The sequence below is a fragment of the Mesoplodon densirostris genome, chromosome 3 (assembly GCF_025265405.1).
Source record: "Mesoplodon densirostris isolate mMesDen1 chromosome 3, mMesDen1 primary haplotype, whole genome shotgun sequence".
NCBI lineage: Eukaryota > Metazoa > Chordata > Mammalia > Artiodactyla > Ziphiidae > Mesoplodon > Mesoplodon densirostris.
In genome coordinates this window covers 116,613,926-116,638,040 of record NC_082663.1, presented here as the reverse complement: position 1 = coordinate 116,638,040, position 24,115 = coordinate 116,613,926, and the positions used below count along the sequence as shown (strand labels likewise).

General features: G+C 41.6%; 1 long non-coding RNA gene across 1 annotated transcript in view; it reads right to left on the bottom strand.

The window, feature by feature from the left end:
* Nucleotides 1–24,115, bottom strand: part of LOC132485439 (uncharacterized) — a 204,595-nt gene that overhangs the window by 109,271 nt on the left and 71,209 nt on the right. Inside the window, exon 2 of the long non-coding RNA XR_009531411.1 lies at nt 10,068–10,146. This is a non-coding gene — a long non-coding RNA (uncharacterized LOC132485439). The remainder of the gene's footprint in view (nt 1–10,067; nt 10,147–24,115) is intronic.

The window sequence follows — 24,115 nt, the reverse complement described above, 5'->3', positions numbered from 1 at the left end:
CATATCTTGGGTCACAAATCAAGCCTTGGTAAATTTAAGAAAATTGAAATTGTATCAAGTATCTTTTCTGACCACAATGCTATGAGACTAGATATCAATTACAGGAAAAGAGCTGTAAAACATACAAACACATGGAGGCTAAACAATACACTACTTAATAACGAAGTGATCACTGAAGAAATCAAAGAGGAAATTAAAAAATACCTAGAAACAAATGACAATGGAGACACGACGACCCAAAACCTATGGGATGCAGCAAAAGCAGTTCTAAGAGGGAAGTTTATGGCAATACAATCCCACCTTAAGAAACAGGAAACATCTCGAATAAACAACCTAACCTTGCACCTAAAGCAATTAGAGAAAGAAGAACAAAAACATCCCAAAGTTAGCAGAAGGAAAGAAATCATAAAAATCAGATCAGAAATAAATGAAAAAGAAATGAAGGAAACGATAGCAAAGATCAATAAAACTAAAAGCTGGTTCTTTGAGAAGATAAACAAAATTTATAAACCATTAGCCAGACTCATCAAGAAAAAAAGGGAGAAGACTCAAATCAATAGAATTAGAAATGAAAAAGGAGAAGTAACAACTGACACTGCAGAAATACAAAAGATCATGAGAGATTACTATAAGCAACTCTATGCCAATAAAATGGACAATCTGGAAGAAATGGACAAATTCTTAGAAATGCACAACCTGCCAAGACTGAATCAGGAAGAAATAGAAAATATGAACAGACCAATCACAAGCACTGAAATTGAAACTGTGATTAAAAATCTTGCAACAAACAAAAGCCAAGGACCAGATGGCTTCACAGGCGAATTCTATCAAGCATTTAGAGAAGAGCTAACACCTATCCTTCTCAGACTCTTCCAAAATATAGCAGAGGGAGGAACACTCCCAAACTCATTCTACGAGGCCACCATCACCTTGATACCAAAACCAGACAAGGATGTCACAAAGAAAGAAAACTACAGGCCAATATCACTGATGAACATAGATGCAAAAATCCTCAACAAAATACTAGCAAACAGAATCCAACAGCACATTAAAAGGATCATACACCATGATCAAGTGGGGTTTATTCCAGGAATGCAAGGATTCTTCAATATACGCAAATCAATCAATGTGATACACCATATTAACAAACTGAAGGAGAAAAACCATATGATCATCTCAATAGATGCAGAGAAAGCTTTTGACAAAATTCAACACCCATTTATGATAAAAACCCTGCAGAAAGTAGGCATAGAGGGAACTTTCCTCAACATAATAAAGGCCATATATGACAAACCCACAGCCAACATCGTCCTCAATGGTGAAAAATTGAAACCATTTCCACTAAGATCAGGAACAAGACAAGGTTGCCCACTCTCACCACTCTTATTCAACATAGTTTTGGAAGTTTTAGCCACAGCAATCAGAGAAGAAAAGGAAATAAAAGGAATCCAAATGGGAAAAGAAGAAGTAAAGCTGTCACTGTTTGCAGATGACATGATACTATACATAGAGAATCCTAAAGATGCTACCAGAAAACTACTAGAGTTAATCAATGAATTTGGTAAAGTTGCAGGATACAAAATTAATGCACAGAAATCTCTGGCATTCCTATATACTAATGATGAAAAATCTGAAAGTGAAATCAAGGAAACACTCCCATTTACCATTGCAACAAAAAGAATAAAATATCTAGGAATAAACCTACCTAAGGAGACAAAAGACCTGTATGCAGAAAATTATAAGACACTGATGAAAGAAATTAAAGATGATACAAATAGATGGAGAGATGTACCATGTTCTTGGATTGGAAGAATCAACATTGTGAAAATGACTCTACTACCCAAAGCAATCTACAGATTCAATGCAATCCCTATCAAACTACCAATGGCATTTTTCACAGAACTAGAACAAAAAATTTCACAATTTGTATGGAAACACAAAAGACCCCGAATAGCCAAAGCAATCTTGAGAACGAAAAATGGAGCTGGAGGAATCAGGCTCCCGAACTTCAGACTATACTACAAGGCTACAGTAATCAAGACAGTATGGTACTGGCACAAAAACAGAAAGATAGATCAATGGAACAGGATAGAAAGCCCAGAGATAAACCCACGGACATATGGTCACCTTATCTTTGATAAAGGAGGCAGGAATGTACAGTGGAGAAAGGACAGTCTCTTCAATAAGTGGTGCTGGGAAAACTGGACAGGGACATGTAAAAGTATGAGATTAGATCACTCCCTAACACCATACACAAAAATAAGCTCAAAATGGATTAAAGACCTAAATGTAAGGCCAGACACTATCAAACTCCTAGAGGAAAACATAGGCAGAACACTCTATGACATAAATCACAGCAAGATCTTTTTTGAACCACCTCCTAGAGAAATGGAAATAAAGACAAAAATAAACACATGGGACCTAATGAAACTTCAAAGCTTTTGCACAGCAAAGGAAACCATAAACAAGACGAAAAGACAACCCTCAGAATGGGAGAAAATATTTGCAAATGAAGCAACTGACAAAGGATTAATCTCCAAAATTTATAAGCAGCTCATGCAGCTCAATAGCAAAAAAACAAACAACCCAATCCAAAAATGGGCAGAAGACCTAAATAGACATTTCTCCACAGAAGATATACAGACTGCCAACAAACACATGAAAGGATGCTCAACATCTTTACTCATTAGAGAAATGCAAATCAAAACTACAATGAGATATCATCTCACACCAGTCAGAATGGCCATCATCAAAAAATCTAGAAACAATAAATGCTGGAGAGGGTGTGGAAAAAAGGGAACACTCTTGCACTGCTGGTGGGAATGTGAATTGGTACAGCCACTATGGAGAACGGTATGGAGGTTCCTTAAAAAACTACAAATAGAACTACCATATGACCCAGCAATCCCACTGCTGGGCATATACCCTGAGAAAACCATAATTCAGAGAGAGACATGTACCAAAATGTTCATAGCAGCCCTATTTACAATAGCCCGGAGATGGAAACAACCTAAGTGTCCATCATCGGATGAATGGATAAGGAAGATGTGGCACATATATACAATGGAATATTACTCAGCCATAAAAGGAAATGAAATTGAGCTGTTTCTAATGAGGTGGATGGACCTTGAGTCTGTCATACAGAGTGAAGTAAGTCAGAAAGAGAAAGACAAATACTGTATGCTGACACATATATATGGAATTTAAGAAAAAAAATGTCATGAAGAACATAGGGGTAAGACAGGAATAAAGACACAGACCTACTAGAGAATGGACTTGAGGATATGGGGAAGGGGAAGGGTAAGCTGTGACAAAGTGAAAGAGCAGCATGGACATATATACACTACCAAACGTAAGGTAGATAGCTAGTGGGAAGCAGCCGCATAGCACAGGGAGATCAGCTCGGTTCTTTGTGACCGCCTGGAGGGGTGGGATAGGGAGGGTGGGAGGGAGACGCAAAAGGGAGGGGATATGGGAACATATGTATATGTATAACTGATTAAATCTGTAAAATAAAATTTAAAAATAAAGAAATAAAGAAATAAATTTAAAAAAAAAAGTGAAATTTTAAAAGAAACAATTTACAGTAATGTTAAAAGTATCAAATATTTATGAATAACTTATGCATAAAAGCTTTACATAAAAAACTGTAAACATTACTGAGAGAAATTAAAGAAGACCTAACTAGAAAAATAGATGTGCTATGTTCCTGGATTTGAAAACTCAGTATTGTACAGAAATCAGTTCTCTCCCAACTTCATCTATAGATTTAATGAAATTCCAACCAAGACCCCAACAGGTATATGTGTATATGTGTGTGTGTGTGTGTGTGTGTGTGTGTGTGTATAACCTGACAAACTTATTCTGAAATGCATACAGAAATTTTAAAAAAGAAAAGCCAAGAAACTTGAAGAAAAAAATGAAAAGACAGGGTCTACTTGATATCAAGATCTGCTATAAAGTTACAATTATAAAATTACTACAGTAATTTTTACAATGTGGTACTGAATCTAGGAGAGACAAATAACTTGATGGAATAGAATAGAGAGCTCAACTAGCGATCCATGTATATATAGACACTTGATTAAGGTAAAGGGTAACATTGCAGAGCAGCAGGGGAAATGATGGGCTTTTTAATACTGGAATCACTGGATATCCAGTGGGGGACCCTAGACCTTACCTCACACATACATAAAAAGCAATCCCTATTTAGACTGTAGATCTAAATATGAAAGGCAAAATAATAAAGCTTCTAGAAAATAACAGGAGAATTTCTTTGTGACCTCAAGGTACAGAAAGATTTCTTAGCCAGACACCCAAAACACTCACCATTGTAAAAAAAGAATGATAATTCTGACTGCCTTAAAAGTAAGGACTTCTACCATCAAGAGACACTCCTATGGGGGTGCAATGGCAAGCTATGGAGTAAGAGAAAGTATTTGGAATACAGTAAATAACAAACTATATCCAGAATATACAAGGAGTTCTTACAAATAAATAAAATAGATAATGCAAATTTAAAAAAAAAGAAAGATTTGAGCAGGTGATTCACAAAAGAAGTTATTCCAATAGCTAAAATCCACATGAAAAAGCGCTTAACAACATTAATAATCAGGAAAATGCTAATTAGCAGCACAAGGAGATACCACTGTTTACTCACCAGAATGTTACACAACAATGAAAACAAACACATTCTCCACACAACAATATGGCTGAATCTCACAAACATACTGTTGAGCAAAAGGAATCAGCTGTACAATAGCACATGCTAGATGATTCCATTTATTAAAAAAACCTTTAAAATAGACAATACTGAACTATAGTGAACTGGGATAAACTGAATTGATAAAACTATAAAGAAAAGTAATGAACTGACAACTATCAAAGTCAGGATGGTAGTTTTCTTTTGGGGCGGTGGGGGCGGGTGTGTGGTGGTTAGGAGAGAGATTAGGCAGGAACCTGAAAGAGAATTTTGGGGATGCTGGCAATGTTCTATTTCTTGACCTGGATATTGATTATATGTTTGCCTGTCTTATGATAATGTATTGAGTTGTATATATTTTCTTTACATTTTTCTACATGTGTGTTATATTTCATAATGAATAAGTAAAAAATTAAAAGAAAAGAGTGAATGGGCGGGCTTCTTCCTTCCTTCCCTGATGGAGGAGGAGGGCTACTCAGTACAGACAGCAGAGGGAATATAGGGCTCCTGGCCATTGTGGAGATACCACATCAGTCCTGGACTGCCTACCTCTGAACTCCTTTCACCCAACAGACAAACCAACCCCAATCTTGTTTAAGTCACCATTTAGGGGATCTCTGTTCCTTGCAGCCAAACCTAATCCTAACTTCTACAAGATAAGATTTGGGTTCAATTCAACTCACACATGGCAAACACCTATTAGACATCAGGCCCACTGCTTAGTTCCGGGGACAGCAAGAGGAATAATGAACTTACAGACTATAGGGGATCAAGAAAAAGTGAGACACACAATAAGAGATCACAGAGAAGCCTTTAGCCCATTATGATTTGAACTGCACTACAGTCAATTCTCTATTTCCTGAAAGAGCTTAGATTAGCTGCGAAATGTCCAATTGCTACCCTGTAAGCTTCTCTTGTGCTATGGATGCTGGTCTTACATTCACTGCCCCAAAGTGAAGGTGTTTTTATTAAAACTGGCTGTAGGCCAACTCTCTGCTTAAAATGGGCTTTTTGGGCCTTTTCACCTCTCCTTGGATCCCAAGCACAGTCAGACGAGGACCCTGAAAGATTTATTTTTCAGAACTGAGCTTCACGTCGCTTCATGTGTGGGGCATTGGGGTCTCGAACTGAACACTGGGCAGAAAATGAGGAGAGGTCATGCTTATTTCCAGAATCAGATGAAGCCCAGCTTATTTTAAAGTGAGCTCTGAAGCAAATCAAAGTTGTTTTTAAATGCATACCTCCAATAAGCCAGTTGGATTCAGGACTAAACCTGTATCTTTTCTAAAGTTATTCAACCAGAAAACCAAAATATTCCCTAAACTGAATCTGAATTGAATTGTACTGTGAATTCATTTGGTTCAAGTCCTCGGATTGCGGAAGGAGCAGAGAGCCGTGTTTGTGCAGGGGGAGCTTAAGAGACGGAGCGTATGTGGGTGGCAGAAAATTCCAGGAGTCTGCTTGTGTCTGGAATGTAAAACAAAACCCTGTCAGGGATCTGACATGTAGCAGCTCCAGCTGCACGCTAGCAGTTCAGCCATCAAAGGGGAAGATGACCTATATTTGTCTGTACAGACTTTGCATTTGCCGTTTAATCATTGTTCGAGAAATCAGCTGCGGTTCAGGGAAGAGAGCAGAGAGTTTGGTCTTGTGCTTAATGCTCCCAGAGACAGGCAGCCGACCTGACAGGTATGATTTGTTACTCTGAGAATGCAATGTTTTCTTCTTGAAATACACCCCTCAGGCATAGTAAAGAAAGCGCCATGCTGTTCCAAATGCTCAACAGTAGTTGTAGCCTTTGATCAAGGGAAGGTTTCACCAGCACAACACACCTTGGCTGGGAACACAATGTATTGTAATTCAAATGGCTTCAGTCCTTCTTAGGGAATCCGGAGCTTTGCAAAGACATATAAGAGGAGGGAACACTAGCTATCTATTTTATGTTTGGTAGTGTATATATGTCCATGCCACTCTCTCACTTTGTCACAGTTTACCCTTCCCCCTCCCCATATCCTCAAGTCCATTCTCTAGTAGGTCTGTGTCTTTATTCCTGTCTTACCCCTAGGTTCTTCATGATATTTTTTTTTCTCAAATTCCATAAATATGTGTTAGCATCCGGTATTTGTCTTTCTCTTTCTGACTTACTTCACTCTGTATGACAGACTCTAGGTCCATCCACCTCATTACAAATAGCTCAATTTCATAGCACAGGGAGATCAGCTCTATGCTTTGTGACCACCTAGAGGGGTGGGATAGGGAGGGTGGGAGGGAGGGAGACGCAAGAGGGAAGAGATATGGGAACATATGTATATGTATAACTGATTCACTTTGTTATAAAGCAGAAACTAACACACCATTGTAAAGCAATTATACTCCAATAAAGATGTAAAAAAAAAAAAAGAGGAGGAAACAAATGGCTGCTGAGAGCAACATGCAGAAATAAAACTAAAAGCTGTGTCACAGCATCTTGCCCCTGTGAACCTCACAGTTTCCTAAAATCAGAAATAACTTTGATGCAGGCTGTGCCAGGGCTTCAGGGCAGAAACCCCATGGGCAGGCCCTCTGCCCCAGTTCCACCTGCCAGAGCCACAAAGACCAGAGTGAAAGGTGATCTGGGCATGGCCTGATGAGCTCCTGATGACGTCACTGTGGTGATGGTTCCGAACCACCACCCTTCATGGATGGACCACTTCATATCACACCTCACACTGTGTGAGGCACTGAGGGTGACATTCGAGAAGGACAAGGATGTGTCATCCTTTTCCTCCAGAGTATGTCCTCGTACGGGGGAATGCCAGACAGAATGGTTGAGGCCCTGAATGTCTAGCCCCTAGAGTTTGTTGTTTTTTTTTTTTTTTGCGGTATGCGGGCCTCTCACTGTTGTGGCCTCTCCCGTTGCGGAGCACAGGCTCCGGACGCGCAGGCTCAGCGGCCATGGCTCACGGGCCCAGCCGCTCCGCGGCATATGGGATCCTCCCAGACCGGGGCACAAACCCGTATCCCCTGCATCGGCAGGCGGACTCTCAACCACTTGCGCCACCAGGGAGGCCCAGCCCCTAGAGTTTTTTCACATGCGTTCCTGGCTTTGAGACTGCTGAGATGGATGAGCTAATGAAGATATGCAGAAGGAAAACATCAGGATGACCTAGTGGCCAGTGGGCTGTGTCCTAATCTCACCTTGTAGCTCCAAAGATAGAACAAGGCAGTGAGAAAGTGGCCATATCGCCCCCCGTTTTAAAACCCTTGGTGTCTTCCGATGCTCTCTGAATCAAGCCTAACACCCTTACCTCGCCTCCAAAGTCTGCATACATCTCCTGCTTGGTCACCCTCTGTCTTCCCCACCACAACACCATTCATTGCTCAACTAGGGCCTTTGTACCTCTAGCTCAGATTCTGCCTTTGACCTGGTCAACACATCCTAATCCTTACAACCTGGTTTGACTGTCACTTCACTGGGGGATCTTCCCTCAAGCCTTTCTCTACCCATTTCAAGTCCCTGCTCCACTGGCCTACTGGTGTTCCCTTTCCACTGCCTTCTTAGCACTTACTACAATGATAATTATATTTGTATAATTATTTGTAGACCATCCTCTCTGCTGGGTGGTAAGCTTTGTTAGGTCAGGGATGTATTTTTACTCACCACCATATTCCACACCCTAGCACAGTACCTGGCTCATAATCATAACAACAGCTAATATTTGTTGGATACTTTCCACCTTTTTAACCCATTAATTTAATCCTCACAATCACCTATGAGATAAATACCACTGGGACACTCTCTTTGCAGATGGGAGTCTGAGGAACAGAGAGGTTAAGTAACCTGCTCAAGGTGACCCAGCAAGCAAATATCTGAACAAGAATTTAAACCCAGATAGTTGACCTTCAAAGTCTGTGGTCTCAGCAACTACACTGCAGTGGCTCAAAAGAAGATGTGTCAGGGCTTCCCTGGTGGCGCAGTGGTTGAGAGTCCGCCTGCTGATGCAGGGGACACGGGTTCGTGCCCCGGTCCGGGAAGATCCCACATGCCGCGGAGTGGCTGGGCCCGTGAGCCATGGCTGCTGAGCCTGTGCGTCCGGAGCCTGTGCTCCGCAACGGGAGAGGCCACAACAGTGAGAGGCCCGCGTACCGAAAAAAAAAAAAAAAAGATGTGTCAGAAGAATGAGTTTATAAAAGAATGAATGAAATTAAGTTTGCATAATGTTTGTGAGACTAACTGGACAACCGAGGTAAGTGTGGGAGGGACGTTTTTCCTCCCCCGGATAGGTAAGCTAACATTTATTGTATGTTTATTGCAAGCATGTTCCCTTGCTTTGCTGATAAAGAAACTGAGGCTTAGCGAGTTTACTAACAGGTCACAGAGCTAACAAGTAGCACAATTTGGATTCCAAACCCTTTGAAACACTGTATTCTTCTGCCTCCCACATAAATCAGGAATAACAAATGCTGGTACAAGAATGAAGAGAGAGCACCACACTTGTGAATTTCAGTCACGTGCACCCAGGCACACAGACAAAGCCCTTTCAAATGAAAGAGGGAAGTGGATGGGATTTCGATTCCTTTCTTCCCTTCCTTTACGAGTTCAACCCAAGTTAAGGCATAGAAGAACCTAGGGGTAAGACGGGAATAAAGACACAGACCTACTAGAGCATGGACTTGAAGATATGAGGGGGAGGGGGAGGCTGTGATGAGGTGAGAGAGTGGCATGGACATATATACACTACCAAGCATAAAGTGGATAGCTAGTGGGAAGCAGCCACGTAGCACAGGGAGATCAGCTAGGTGGTTTGTGACCACCTAGAGGGGTGGGATAGGGAGGGTGGGAGGGAGGGAGACGCAGGAGGGAAGAGATATGGGAACACGTGTATATGTATAACTGATTCACTTTGTTATAAAACAGAAACTAACACACCATTGTAAAGCAATTATACTCCAATAAAGATGTTAAAAAAAAAGATGCTAAAAAAAATTTGACATTCATTAATAATTGAAGTGTGGAACGTGACAGGTGAAAATTGGTATTGATTTCTTTCCTCTAATATTTGGAAGAGTTCTAAAAGGTAAATAAAATGAGATAAGACAAAAAGAAAATGGCCATTGATGACAGTTGGGATCTTGCACTGGCAGACAAAGCATCTTGTCCTTAATACTCAGACAGAAGCCCTTGGCATCTCAGATCAAGAGACTGCTATATAGATAGTAGGTATTCCATCTCCTCCTTTCGTGAGGTTGTACCTCCTTCCCCACATCCTCACCCCTCTTCTCCCAACTGCTCATCCAGGTTTCCCCAGCTTCTCTCACCAATTCTGGTGCATGGACGAGGGCTACAGGGAGCGCCAGTCAGCCCTCCTGGGTTGACAGAACTCACCTTTGTGGGCGGGCAGGCTGTGACCTTTGGCACTGGTGTGATGGCTCCTTCATTCATTCAGCAAATGTCAGCTGAGCACCTGTGACAGAGTGGAGAGTGTTGGAGATATAACAGTACAATCACTGCCACCACAGAAACACAGCCACAAAGCAAATGGTTACATAGTTGATTATGGAATGCTGGGACAAGATGACATAAAGTGTCACCTGAAAGATGCCTTCCTTTCTCTATCCTGTTATCCACTAGTCCCTTCCTCCAACCAAATACCCCATTATAGAAGAGCAAGCTCATAGCTGATAACCAGAGAGTTTAAATCCTTCATCTCCTAAATGACAAGAGATATACTTCCTAGGGCCAGATTCTCCCAATCTGTGCCAGGTAGAAAATAAAGCACAAATGATTTGGAGGTTTTTGCCACCAAGACAGAGGTTAAAAAAAGACTGGGGGGACTTCCCTGGTGGTCCAATGGGTAAGACTTGGTGCTACCAATGCAGGGGGCCTGGGTTCAATCCCTGGTCGGGGAACTTGATCCCGCATGCATGCCACAACTAAAGATCCCACACCCCACAACAAAGGCTCCTGCATGCCGCAACTAACACCTGGTGCAGAATGAATGAATGAATGAATGAATGAATGAATGAATATTACCAAAAAAAAAAAAGACTGGGAAAGAGAGGAGAGGGGCTTTGGGGAAAATTGACTAGGAGGACAAACTACATCTCTGGGCTGACCTCTCCTCTCTGGGTGACCTCAAGAGAATGTTCTTGGTACCTCAGTGGTGACTATGAATATAGGGTCTGGTACTTGCTTCTCAACTGGTATTTCCTGAGCAGAATCCCTCTGGGGAAATGAACAAAACAGCAATGATAGTAGGTTGGCAGAGTGAGGGAAGAAGGTGGCAAAGCTTGGTCCCTAACCTGCAAGCCCGATCTGGCACAGCAGATTCCTGTGGGCCTGGAGTGGGCAAGAAGTAACAGGGACATGGGCCAGTGTAGCAGGCAGCACCAAGGTCACTCAGCAGGGCAAGACCAAGCCAGAGAGCATAACAAAGGCTGGTGGAAACTTCCACACCTCCAGTTCCAGGAGAGTGGGGAAGGAGGACCCAGAGAGGCACCCATAGGTAGACCCCTCCTCCTCCTTTCTGGTCTTTCTAATGGTGTGAAGTCTTATACAGATGGCCAACAAACACATGAAAAGATGCTCAACATCACTAATCATTAGAGAAATGCAAATCAAAACTACAGTGAGGTATCACCTCACACCTGTCAGAATGGCCATCATCAAAAAAATCTACAAACAGTAAGTGCTGGAGAGGATGTGGAGAAAAGGAAACCCTCTTGCACTGCTGGTGGGAATGTAAATTGATACAGCCACTATGGAGAACAGTAGGGAGGTTCCTTAAAAAACTAAAAATAGAACTACCATACAACCCAGCAATCCCACTACTGGGCATATACCCAGAGAAAACCATAATTCAGGAGTCATGTACCACAATGTTCACTGCAGCACTATTTATAATAGCCAGGACATGGAAGCAACCTAAATGTCCATCGACAGATGAATGGATAAAGATGTGGTACATATATACAATGGAATATTACTCAGCCATAAAAAGAAATGAAATTGAGTTACGTGTAGTGAGGTGGATAGACCTAGAGTCTGTCATACAGAGTGAAGTAACTCAGAAAGAGAAAAACAAATACCGGATGCTAATGCACATATATGGAATCTAAAAGAACGGTACTGACGTACCTAGTGGCAGGGCAGGAATTAAGACGCAGATGTAGAGAGCGGACTTGAGGACACAGGTGGGGAAGGGTAAGCTGGGATAAAGTGAGAGAGTAACATTGATATATATACACTACCAAATGTAAAATAGGTAGCTAGTGGGAAGCAGTCACATAGCACAGGGAGATCAGCTTGGTGCTTTGTGACCACCTAGAGGGGTGGGAATAGGGAGGGTAGGAGGGAGGCTCAAGAGGGAGGGGATATGGGGATATATGTATTCATATAGCTGATTCACTTTGTTCTACAGCAGAAACTAACACACCACACCAGCAATTATAGTCCAATAAATATATATATATATATATATATATATATATATATATATATATATATATATATATATATATATAAAAGAACTTCCAAAAGGAAAAAAAAAAAGAAGCTTGGAATCAATTGTGTGTGTGTGTGTGTGTGTGTAAAACCTGGAGGGAGAGCTCTCAATTGAGAAAAGTTCCTAAATAATGACAGAATGTAAATTTGACTCAATACCTCGGCAAGACTTTTAAACTAAAAGTGACTAAAACACTATAGGTTGAACTAAATATAGTGGATTAGGCTAAATGGAATTTTCTCTTTGCCAAACAGAAGCGTGAGGGCTTGCCTGAACTGGTCTTTTCCTGCCCTAGAAGCCAGAATTTGTCCCCTACCAGGGACCAGCCCCATCCCTCTCTGCCAGCACTGGCCTAGCCTCTGCGTGTTCAGTGTCGGCCACCTGTGGGTACCACCACTGTATCAAGATGGGCCAAGGCTTTGGGTCTCTGGCTTCAAAATAAGCCCAGTCTCTACACATGGCAGAGGCTGAGGATATGGTGAGAAGCGAACAAACTAAACTTTCAGGAGCGGTTTATGCATTTAACTCTGCAGATCTAAAAATGCAGCTTGTAGCAAAAAGTGTCCAAAATTTCCAACATGGCTTCTCCAGAGTGAAACAAGAGCTCTCCTCTGCTTAGAAGAATCTCATATTTCTAATTTTCCTGAGGATACTAATGCAACAAAATGAACCCAACAGGGTGCCCACTGGGCAGATAGGGCACAGCCTAGGAATTCATTTACATAAGGAATTCATTTACATTCATTTGCTTAGAGACTGCAAAGTCCTCTTACAAGTAATGCTTTGTCATAAAAATGACTACAGGCTCCCTGAAGGCCAGATCCAATAAAATGTAGAAATAAAACAAACCTTCAGTCTCCCCTTGCTCCCAGGTTTATCAGGGATGTGAGAAGCAATTGTATGGAGAGGAGAAAGACGGTGGGGTTTGAGAGAGGGAGGAGAGGTGGAAAGAGATGGAGGGGGAGAGCAGGGAGACAGGAGAATTGAAGGCAGATAGGGTAGAGTGGAAGAAAGAATAATGCAAAATAGGAGACTTAATTATGGATTCTGGTTTTCCCATCTAAACTGTGATATTACAGGAGGCCCAGTTTTATGCCCATGATGAAATAATAATGATAATATTTATGCTAGAGAAACAAAACTATAAATAGCATGACTCTCCATCAATAGGAGGCTGGTTGAGGCCATTACAGTAGCAATATATTATGCACAGATTATATTATTAATAAGCTGTTTAGGGTAACATGTGGCTCTTCCAAAGAATATGTTTATTTGGAATACTGACCTAGAGAAACATTTGTGACATCAGAAAAAGTTTGAGCACCGTATGATCCCATTTTTACAAAAAACCACAGAAACCCACGTACATACTTAGGCGGGGGGAAATCCCTGATATTTATGAATGTGTTAGTATGAATACAGAGAAGGGTGTGAGGGGTACCCACAAAACTTAGCAATGGATACTTTCTGGAAGGGCGTGTGAAGTGGTGGAAGGGAAGGAAGGAAAAAAAAGATTTTATTTGCACACTTCTTACTGTTTGACTTATGATGAGCACACATTACTGGAATCTGAGATTAAAAAGAATAATAAAAAGGTTAGAAATATTAAATTGCTTAGCATCTAAGATAACAAACAGTACTGAATGATAACACTAAGCACTGCCTTGCAGCCCATTATGCATCTTGCCCACTGCTGAGTGAGTCAAAAACACCTGTTTGCATCTTATGACAACCCCTATGCTTCCATTTTACAGACTCAGAAATGCTCAGTAAGTTGCCTAAAATTGCACCACTGGTAAGGGACATAGGTGACTTGAATCCAGGTCTGGTCTACTGCAGAAGCCTTGGGGAAGGATGCAGCTGGAGGGCTGCCTTGTACCAAGAGGTCAAGCTGGAGGCTACGGAACAGGGGCATCAGTTGAGATGGTGAGCAGTTTCCTTCTGAGCCCGGTGGTGGGGCAGAGATAGTAAGAGCTGTGAGCTGGACTCAGGGTTAAAACTGCTTCCTTCGCATATCAAACTTTAATATCTCAATTCTCAAGGCTGGACTCGGCTGAGCGAGCCGCTATTACCCATCAGCTTCTACACAGCATTTCCCAGGGAACGGGCTGTTGGGAACATTCTATACCTGTAAGCATTTTAATCATTGAAGAGTCTTAACCAAGATGCAGTAACAACACCGAGCTCACTTTCCTACTCCCATGGGCAGGGCTATTAGGGGCACTCAGGTCCAGCTGGAGTGCGGTGTTAGGCAGTCAGGTCTCATTAATTTGGGGTTTTGTGACAATTTCACAGAAGCCTGGCTGAAGTCTGCCTCTGCAACATCTGTAGATAAAAGGCTTGCCAGATTTCTTGATGAATAAGGAAAACAGACAAGTGAGGATGGAAAACGTTTAACCTACTTGAGAGATTTAAGTGACTTCTTTTATTTGTGAAGAACTTAAGCAAGGTGTCTGCCTGAAAATGCCAGCTCCTAAATAGTTGTTATTAATGGCAAATGCAGATTCAGCAAGATTTCTAGGTCATGACTTTTTAGAAGTAGCCAAGTAACTCTAACTGCTTTGAAATAATAGTCTATGTGTCCAACAAGGCTATTTCCCAAAATGACTAGATATTCTGCAATCAGAGTTGATGATGTCAATATCATCTCTCTGAGACTGAAAATGTGAACCTAGTAGGTGCCTCCATCTTTCCTGCTGTTCATCATCTCTGCCTTTTAGGATGACCATAGTCCTTGAAAACTTCAGATTCCTCTGTCTCTCCAGGCCCCAGCAGATGCAAGCCTTACCTTACACTGCCTCAAGGAGCAAAAACACCTCCTTCTCTTCCCAAAGGACAAATCTGCGTGTTCCTTCCCTCTTAGCCCCTTCTGGGTTTTCAAAATGACATTTTCTCTGGGCTTTTCATTTTTCCTGGACTCCATTTCCTTGTCTCCAGGGCTGCTCCTGTCTCCTCTTAAAGCCACCCTCCCATCTCACCCCTCTGGAGATCTGCAGCTGGGAGAAGAGCCATCCATATCTGCAGCCTCCATGGCTCAGACCTACTCACTCCTTCCTTCTCTGTCTTCTGTCCCCACCGTCACAGAAGCCACTCTCCCAAAGGTCACCAGTGACAGCCCATCGGCAAATGCAGTGGCCTTTTCTCAGTCTTCATCCTGCTCGACCTTTCTGAGTGTCTCTCACTGTAGGCCATCTCTTCTCCACTTCTTTGGAAAATCCATTTTTGCTTCCATTACGCTGTAGTCTTCTATTCTTTCCCTACATCTGGTTAAGGTTTCTTTTCTCTTTCTTGGCTTCCCTTTTCTCCCTCTATTTCTTTAAATACAAACTTTTTTTTTCCCAAATTCTCTTTCTTCTGACTATAAATGCATCTTTGTGGGTGACTTCCAGATCTAGAGCTAAAATCAAGTCTTGCTTTGCTACTAAAATCTTACCTTGCTCTTCTTCCTAGTGGCACCATCACCTTCCTGTTTCTGGGCTTGACATCTTGAGATTATTTTTACAACTCTCCCTTCTTTCTTGCCCGCTCACCCCAAGAGTAAGTAAAGCCCTGTTGGTTATGACTGCAATGTCTATGGCAAACTAGCATTTGGCATTTCTTTGCTGAGTGACATCAGATCAACTTCACAATTCTGAGCTTCAGTTTCCCAACCCTTGCACACAGATCATGGCAAACACACTGCAGTGCTGTAAAGGTTCCTAGCCCTGACACCAAAACACAGAGGGACTGGGGCAGGGCAGACACTTCCAGGTGCCATTGCTGCAAGAATTACAGTTGAGTCATTTTTCCTGACAGTTAATTACAGTTGAGTCTTATTCTTCCTGATAAATGTGCTCTATGACGTCACCGGGAACAATGATTTAGTGAACACTGAGCCACGGCTCCTGGGGAAATCCAGCGTTAGCTTCCTAGCAGCCTCTGATCACAACATTCTCATCAACTGATCAATACATACCCTTGTTTATGCTTGTTTCTGTTTTAAAACACCTTATTTAATAGACATGGTTGATTCTTTAACATTGAACTCATGCCCACCCACACTATCATTATTGCCTGAATGAAGTTTATCTGACACGTATTTTTTCCCTAAGGCACATCGCAGCCTTCTTGTGCTTAGGAACCTAGACAGCGCCTCACTGCTACACTTGGGGGTTATTTTAAATACAGAAACCACCAACAAAAAGCACAGACATGCAAAAAACATGGCACTACTAAGTAGACCACAAAAAGGACATGCATTTATAGTCTGAGAGCTAAAACAGCAATTGCCTTGCTCCACCTCAGCTGGGAACATGCATGCTGGGCACCTGGATTTTTTCACCACTCTGTGCAAGTCTGTGAATATCAGCCAAAGCACCTTGAGTGTTGATTTGCAGGTTACAGATCCATCTCAGCTAGCAGGTGAAACTGCATATACGGAATGTACGAATGACGAGAACCGGCCGTACTTTCTCCTTCTCATACCCAGAACTCTTGGCCTCACTGAAGCCTTCACTTCCCCTTACCTGGATGAACTTTCCTGCGCAATCTTTCTGCCTGAGCTTCAGACTTTCCACGTCCACCTTACACTCTCCATTCTCTGGGACTGGCTTTACAGGTTCTGGCTGTAAAATTCTCTTCCCTCTACCTGCCGAGCTCCTTCTCTCTGAATAATACCTTAACCAGCTGCCACATTATAAATGTATCATCTTCTGTTAAACTACTTAACTTCTCCTCTGTTCATGTGCCTAATTTCTGGTATGGGCTGATGGTGCTGGCCCTACTTAATTTATAGGATTTTTTGGAGGATCCTGTAAGATAGTAGTTCTCTAATTTTCGTGTGCATAAGAATCACCACAGAAGTGGACCAGAAAGGGGAGAGAGAGAACTTCTTACAGTTCAGGTTTCTATAGCCTAAGCTCAGAGATTCTGACATAGAAGGTTGGGGGCAGCCTCAGGAATCTACTTCTAACAATCTCTCTGTTTCTCAGATCACACTTTAAGAAACACTGGTTTAAGTCAATGGATGTGAAGGTGTCTTGTAAACCAGGATGCGTGCTACCTTCATCCACCAGCAAATAACAATCGGATGCCTACCGCGTGCTGCTCAGGGGCAAGTGTAGGGACATAACAGTGAAAGGGATAGAAAAATAAACTCAAATAGGAGATGAGAAAGGTGGTTAGTATTTTTTTGTTTGTGTCCCTTTTTCACAAGAACAACACAAAACTAAACCATACTTCCATAAAGAAAAAAGTAGGCAAGCACAGAGTTCCAGAAACAAGTGTGCCACCACACCCCAAAACCAAGCTCAGCTGCTCCTTCCACCTTCTGTGAAAACGGTTTGCATGTACCTCATTTCTCCCCTGTCAGACGATGCTCTCCTGGAGGACAAAAGGCCAACAGTTTATGTCTCCAAGAAGTACACTGTGGGCCTTTCTACCTGAAGTGTGCTCAGCAGATGTCTGAATGGATGATCTGTTTATACAGATGTCAGTTGGATAAAGCCCCATTCAATACAGCGAAAGAGATGGCCATTTAAAAAAATAGTTAATTGCTAACTTTTTATTTTTTAACTGGCTTGTGGACAGGGATAGCTGTTGGCCACTCAAAGAGGCAGGTAAGGAATGGAAAGAGAGAAGATTACACACCTATATTAAAATGCCTACTGCGTGCCAGCTGCTGTGCTCACACTCTTGTAACTAGAAGCTCTGTGACCCATCTTTCAACCTCAAGGCAAGACACCTCATGGAGGAACTTAGAAGAGCAGAGATGCCTTCCGAATGGCCAGAGCTGTCTGATCTACAGATTTTGCATCAGAGGCACTTAGCCTATCATGTGCCATGGACTCTTTTGGCACTCCAGTTAAGTCTACTGACCCCTGTTCAGGGGCATGTTTTTAAACACATAAGATTAAGAGACACAGGATTCCAAAAGGAAACCATGATATTGAAACATGGTTAGCTTAAAAAAAAAAAAAAAAAAAAAAAGATACGGCAGTATGTATGCTTCTTTATTACTGCATTAAATAATAAGACTAAGGAACAGATCTGTGAAGCATTATCTATGATAATTTCAAAGTAATAATAAACATAAAAACATCTGGGGTCTTCCCTGATGGTCCAGTGGTTAAGACTCTGCCTTCCAATGCAGGAGACATGGGCTCGATCCCTAGTCAGGGAGCTAAGATCCCACATGCCGTGGGGTGGGGCCAAAAACTAAAAAAAGAAAATTCTGTAACATGACATGAAAATACATGGGCTTTCTATTGCTGACAAAGTCATAGGTGCCACATAGTAGTTTTGGAAGGAAATTCTAATGTGTAGCTGGACAGTTAAGAAGATTAAGATGCAGTTTCCTTCTATCCAAGTTCATGGACATCCCTGATTCTATCCAGGGACCCACTGAAACCCAAGTTTAGAATCTCTGTTTTAGGTTGGAGCATTTGGGGAAATGACTGAGCACTTGAGTTTCAGAGAACCTCCTTCTTGCTCCGTATAAAGCCATGCAGCTCTAAATCTACCCCTGCTGAGTACTTCAATTTTTACTCACTACTAGTCAAGAAAATCTTTAGAGAGTTCAACTGAAGAGTTCTCTTCAGCCTGCTTTGTTTTACTGTCCACTGAGCACACTGCCCTTTGATCTTCTATTTTCCACTTGAGATAAAAATGAACAACTATTAACTGACTTTGCTCTGTTTTTCAAAGACTTCAGGGTGGGGAGCAACCTTTTATATTAAACAAGTAAAGATGTGTTCAATGTAGAAAAAAATAAGAAGCGATCAACAAAAAGAACAAAGTAAATGCCAGGCACAAGCCCACCCTCCAGATATAAATTCTATTAATAGTTTGATGTATAGATTTTGAGACTTATAAAGATGTCTGTATATACACAGGGAAATATACAGATACTATTTTTTAAACAAAAATGAGACATATTGTATATACTCTTTTGTAACCTATTTCTCACACTTAATACAGCAGAGACATCTGTGTATGTTAAAAATATTCTACACCATTACTTTCAATGTCAAGATGGCTGAATTCCATTGAATAACTGAGACATAATTTAACAAATTCCTGTATTCGAATTTTAAGCTGCCTCAGTTGTTTTTCATAATTAAAACAATACTTAACAGGAAGCAACTACTTTATTTTCTAACTGCCTACTAGTTGGGTGACCTTTTCTTTCCCCAGACAAAGAAATAATAGTACCTAACGGTCCCTGTCTCACAGTATTTTTGGGAAGATTAAATAGATAAAGAAGGAAAATTGCTTGGCAGAGGGCCTTGAACATAGTAAATGTACAGTAGGCATTAGCTATAAGCTAATTTTTTTATTATTCTATAGGGTAAATACTTAGGTGTAAAATTTCTGGGTCAAAAAACCCAAACTTGAAATATGCTACCAAATTGTGACCCGGGAAGACTGCTTCCCTGAGGCTATATATACATATATATATAGCCTACTGTATATATGTGTGTATATATATATATATATATATATATATATATATACATATACATATATATATATAGCCTCCTGTTGAATGTATTCTATTTCTCTAAATTATGTCAGTGGTCCTCAGCCTCCATAGTTCACTCCACCTGTGAACTCCAAGAGTAACTCAAGAGAGTTACCACCATTACAGGCAGAGCTGAGCTCTTTAGAATTCAGTGCATTTTTTGGTCATCCGCCTATGACATCCAAGCCATGTATCACAGAGCCAAACTTCGAATGGAGAAGTAGAGTGCCATTAAGAAAATGCCACTCTTTCATCTTCCTTCCAGCCCACACTTCTCTGATTTGTGTACGACATACCCTAGGTCTCATAAAAACAAACTTGTTCCTATGTCTCAGCTATGATTGAGCCCAATGTCCAGACTGTATTCAAGGTCTCCAAATCCTATGTCCTACCTTCAGCAACTGGTCGTCTCTCCCACTGCCCTAACACTTACCAGAATATGCCATGTTCAGACAGAAAGGAAACTCTCCAACACTGAATGTATTTATTGGTATGCTCAGCCAGTGATGGGAGGAAAACTACAAACCAGGTAAATAAATCTAAAAAGTAGATGGAGACAATGACAGCCAGAGAATCAGTGGTACACTCTAATATCCCCAACCCTCTTCCTTCTAACTCATCCTTCTCTTAAGTGTTGGCTGTAAGAGGGGCACAGAAATACATTCTACTTGGAAGCCAGGTGGGATGAGAGGAAGGTTTAAAACTGCATTTGTCAAAACTAGGAAAATGTCCATTGTGCATATCCAAAAATGGAGAGGGGCAAGTGGAGACCAAGGGAGCTGCTCAGCTTTTACTGTCTACCGCCGGCCGCCTCTCTAAATCATGTCTCTTCCCAACCCAAAAAGCTCAGATCATATCTGGTGTACAGCCTTCATGGTGTTATTTCTTGGTCTCCTCACCTCAAGTCAGACACTGGTAGAGAGAGGTCTTTTCTCAGTTATCTGAACTGTCATCAATGTTACCCTTCCAGTGGGTGCAGGATTGGTTTTATTTCCTCAGCTCTCTTCCTTCCTGAAGATTCCCTTGTTCTCCTTTTTGTCCAGGTCCTAGTTTCAAAGGTCCAGCTATGCCTTCACCTCTTCTAAGAAGCCTTCCTTGGCATACCGAGATTCTCATTATCTGAACTCCCTATGCTGGTACCATACCAGAAGAGACCCTGTAACACATCAGCTCCATGCTTTTTGACCTCTGTCTTACTCTTTGAAGAATATACATGGAATTCTCATGGTTCCTTGACCTAGTGAAGTCTGCAAAATCTTGAAACCAAAGTCATAATCTCTTCTTTACCCTGAGACCTCAACTCCAGAGTATATTAGAAATAAAATGATGTACCGTGAAGTCCAACAGGTACCAGGGTGATCCCCTGTGCTAACAGGAGCCAAAATTCCAGGGCTAGTAAACTATTGACTCTAAGTCTTAGTTCCCTCGTGTTAAAAAATGAGTAATTATAGTCCGTACCACATGATATCCATTTCCTGGTTCAGGAAAATGTTAATTGCTATATTTTCCCTCTTCCTTCTACTCACTACCCCCCACTGTTTTCCTTACCCACTTTTACTGAAAGCACACTCTCTACTGACACTTAACTTAACGACTTTCCACTTTGTTTTCGCCATTTAAGGCCATGACTTAACACTTCTACTCAACTATAACTAAGCCTACCATGGGCATGGCCCACATCCAGTTCTCCTGGGACTGCTTGCCTCCATTGGGCCCCCTGTCTTATGTATGATATGTACTGGCATGAATGAATAAATGAATGAATAAATACCAATGCCTTTCTTTTTAAAACTAGTATCTGCTTTAATATATGTTTGGCTCAAAACTGGCCCTTGCTTTGTCTGCCCACATCAGTGGTCTCTGTGTTCCGAGGACAGGGACTGTCAGAATAATTGGTTTTGTACCACAGAGCATGCAGAAAAGACCGAATTCATGATGACATTTCAGTAGCCAGCAACTCAAAGTCAGGAAGGATTTTCTTTAGCATCATCTTTATATTTAATGAAACATTCATCCCTCCTCCTTAAGAGTTTTATTTTCTAATTTCTTCAAGCCACATTTCTAGTTTCTGCATGTTGCCTGTCTCATGGTGACAGTTTCAGGCATTTTCCCAAATGCTAATGATACAAAGGATGAACAATAACGTGGGTAAATTGCTGTGGAGCCAAGCTTTTGAAAAGATAAAACAAAACAAGAAATGGGACTTTTCTAGCTTCTGTTCAACTTCAGTGACACATTTCTTATTAGGTTCTTTTGTTTTTACTCTGTGGGTATTTAAATTTTAGCAAATTGAGTAGTTTCTCCCAGAGAACTACCTATTGAGCATTTTGCAGCCATGACAAACAGCATTCTTCTCATAAGAAGGAGATTATAGTACTGCCCCAGAATAACTGAAAAACACCGTTCAACTCTTAACTTGGTTCCCAAATGGGCTTTTACTTGCAGGGAACATGGAAAAGCAAGAGTGTTTGGAGGGGGCCATTCTTTGTCCTAGATTATATTTCCAGCATCTTTATGGGTCTCCCCTGCCCTCCTTCAATGGTAGTCCAGGCTGCTATCACGGTGTGCTTTCTAACCTGCATATCTGAGCATGTCCCTCCCCTCCCAACACTGTAATGGCTCTCCTTTACCTTCAGTGCAAAAGCCAAACTTCTACCTACAGGCTCAGCTACTATCTGCACTTTATGTTCCAGCCATCCTGAACTAACTTCCATTATCGTTCTCAAAGTGTGCCGCACTCTTCCTGGCCTTCGGAACTTACATATGTGTTCCCGTCGTCAAGAAGCCAGAATTCACTCTCTGTGTGTCTCCCCAGTCCTTGCCCAGCTCAACTCGAATTCTCTTAACTCCTGTTCATCGTTTAGAACTTGACTTTGATGTCACTTCTACCAGGTATCTTCTGTCTCCCCCGCTAGACTAGGTGCACCTCTCTGTGATCCTCCAGCTCCATGGACTTCCCATACCCTAACCACACCGTAACCCTGTATTGTCACGACCTTATTTTTTTTTGTATAAAATATGTTAAATCATTTATTTGGATGTTGTAGATTGCATATTAGTTTTTTTTATTAGTTTCTTCTTTATAACAAAGTGAATCAGTCATACATATACATCTGTTCCCACATCCCTTCCCTCTTGCGTCTCCCTCCCTCCCACCCTCCCTATCCCACCCCTCCAGGCGGTCACAAAGCACCGAGCTGATCTCCCTGTGCTATGCGGCTGCTTCCCACTATCTATCTACCTTACGTTTGGTAGTATATATATGTCCATGCCTCTCTTTCGCTTTGTCACAGCTTACCCTTCCCCCTCCCCATATCCTCAAGACCATTCTCAGTAATGACCTTATTTTTTTGCCATTACCTATTTCATATCCCTCAGAAGACTGCTCAGGGGAAATGAATGTCTTATTCACAACCATGCTCTGCAGGATCCAGTATAAGAATGGCTCACATATTTGTTGAATATTGCTGTGCTGGTGGTATATTAGGGATAAAAAGTAAGACCTAGAAATATTAGGATCCTCGGCTCATTTTGCTGAAGGTAAATCCAGACATTTAGCTTGAACCCAATTTGTACTTGATTACTTCCTGAGTTGTTTCCCTAACAAAAATATGCAAGGACCTGCATGCAGTAGGTAATCAATATATACTATTAGCTATGTGAATCATACTTCTCTATAAATAGTTACTCACTCTCAATGGCCTACCAATAAGTAATGAAGTTTAACAACCCAATCAAAAAATGGGCAGAAGACCTAAATATACATTTCTCTAAAGAAGACATACAGATGGCCAAGAAGCACATGAAAAGCTGCTCAACATCACTAATTATTAGAGAAATGCAAATCAAAACTACAGTAAGGTATCACCTCACACTAGTTAGAATGGGCATTATCAGAAAATCTACAAACAACAAATGCTGGAGAGGGTGTGGAGAAAAGGGAACCCTTTTGCAATGCTGGTGGGAATGTAAATTGATACAGCCACTATGGAGAACAGTATGGAGGTTTCTTAAAAAACTAAAAATAGAATTACCATATGACCCAGCGATCCCACTACTGGGCATATACCCAGAGAAAACCATAATTCAAAAAGACAGGGCCTCCCTGGTGGCGCAGTGGTTGAGAGTCCGCCTGCCGATGCAGGGGACACGGGTTCGTGCCCCGATCCCGGAGGATTCCGCATGCCGCGGAGCGGCTGGGCCCGCGAGCCGTGGCCACGGAGCCTGTGTGTCCGGAGCCTGTGCTCCGCAACGGGAGAGGCCACAGCAGTGAGAGGCCCGCGTACAGCAAAAAAAAAAAAAAAAAAAAAAGACACATGCACCTCAGTGTTCATTGCAACACTATTTACAATAGCCAGGTCATGGAAGCAACCTAAATGCCCATTGACAGACCAATGGATAAAGAAGATGTGGTACATATATACAATG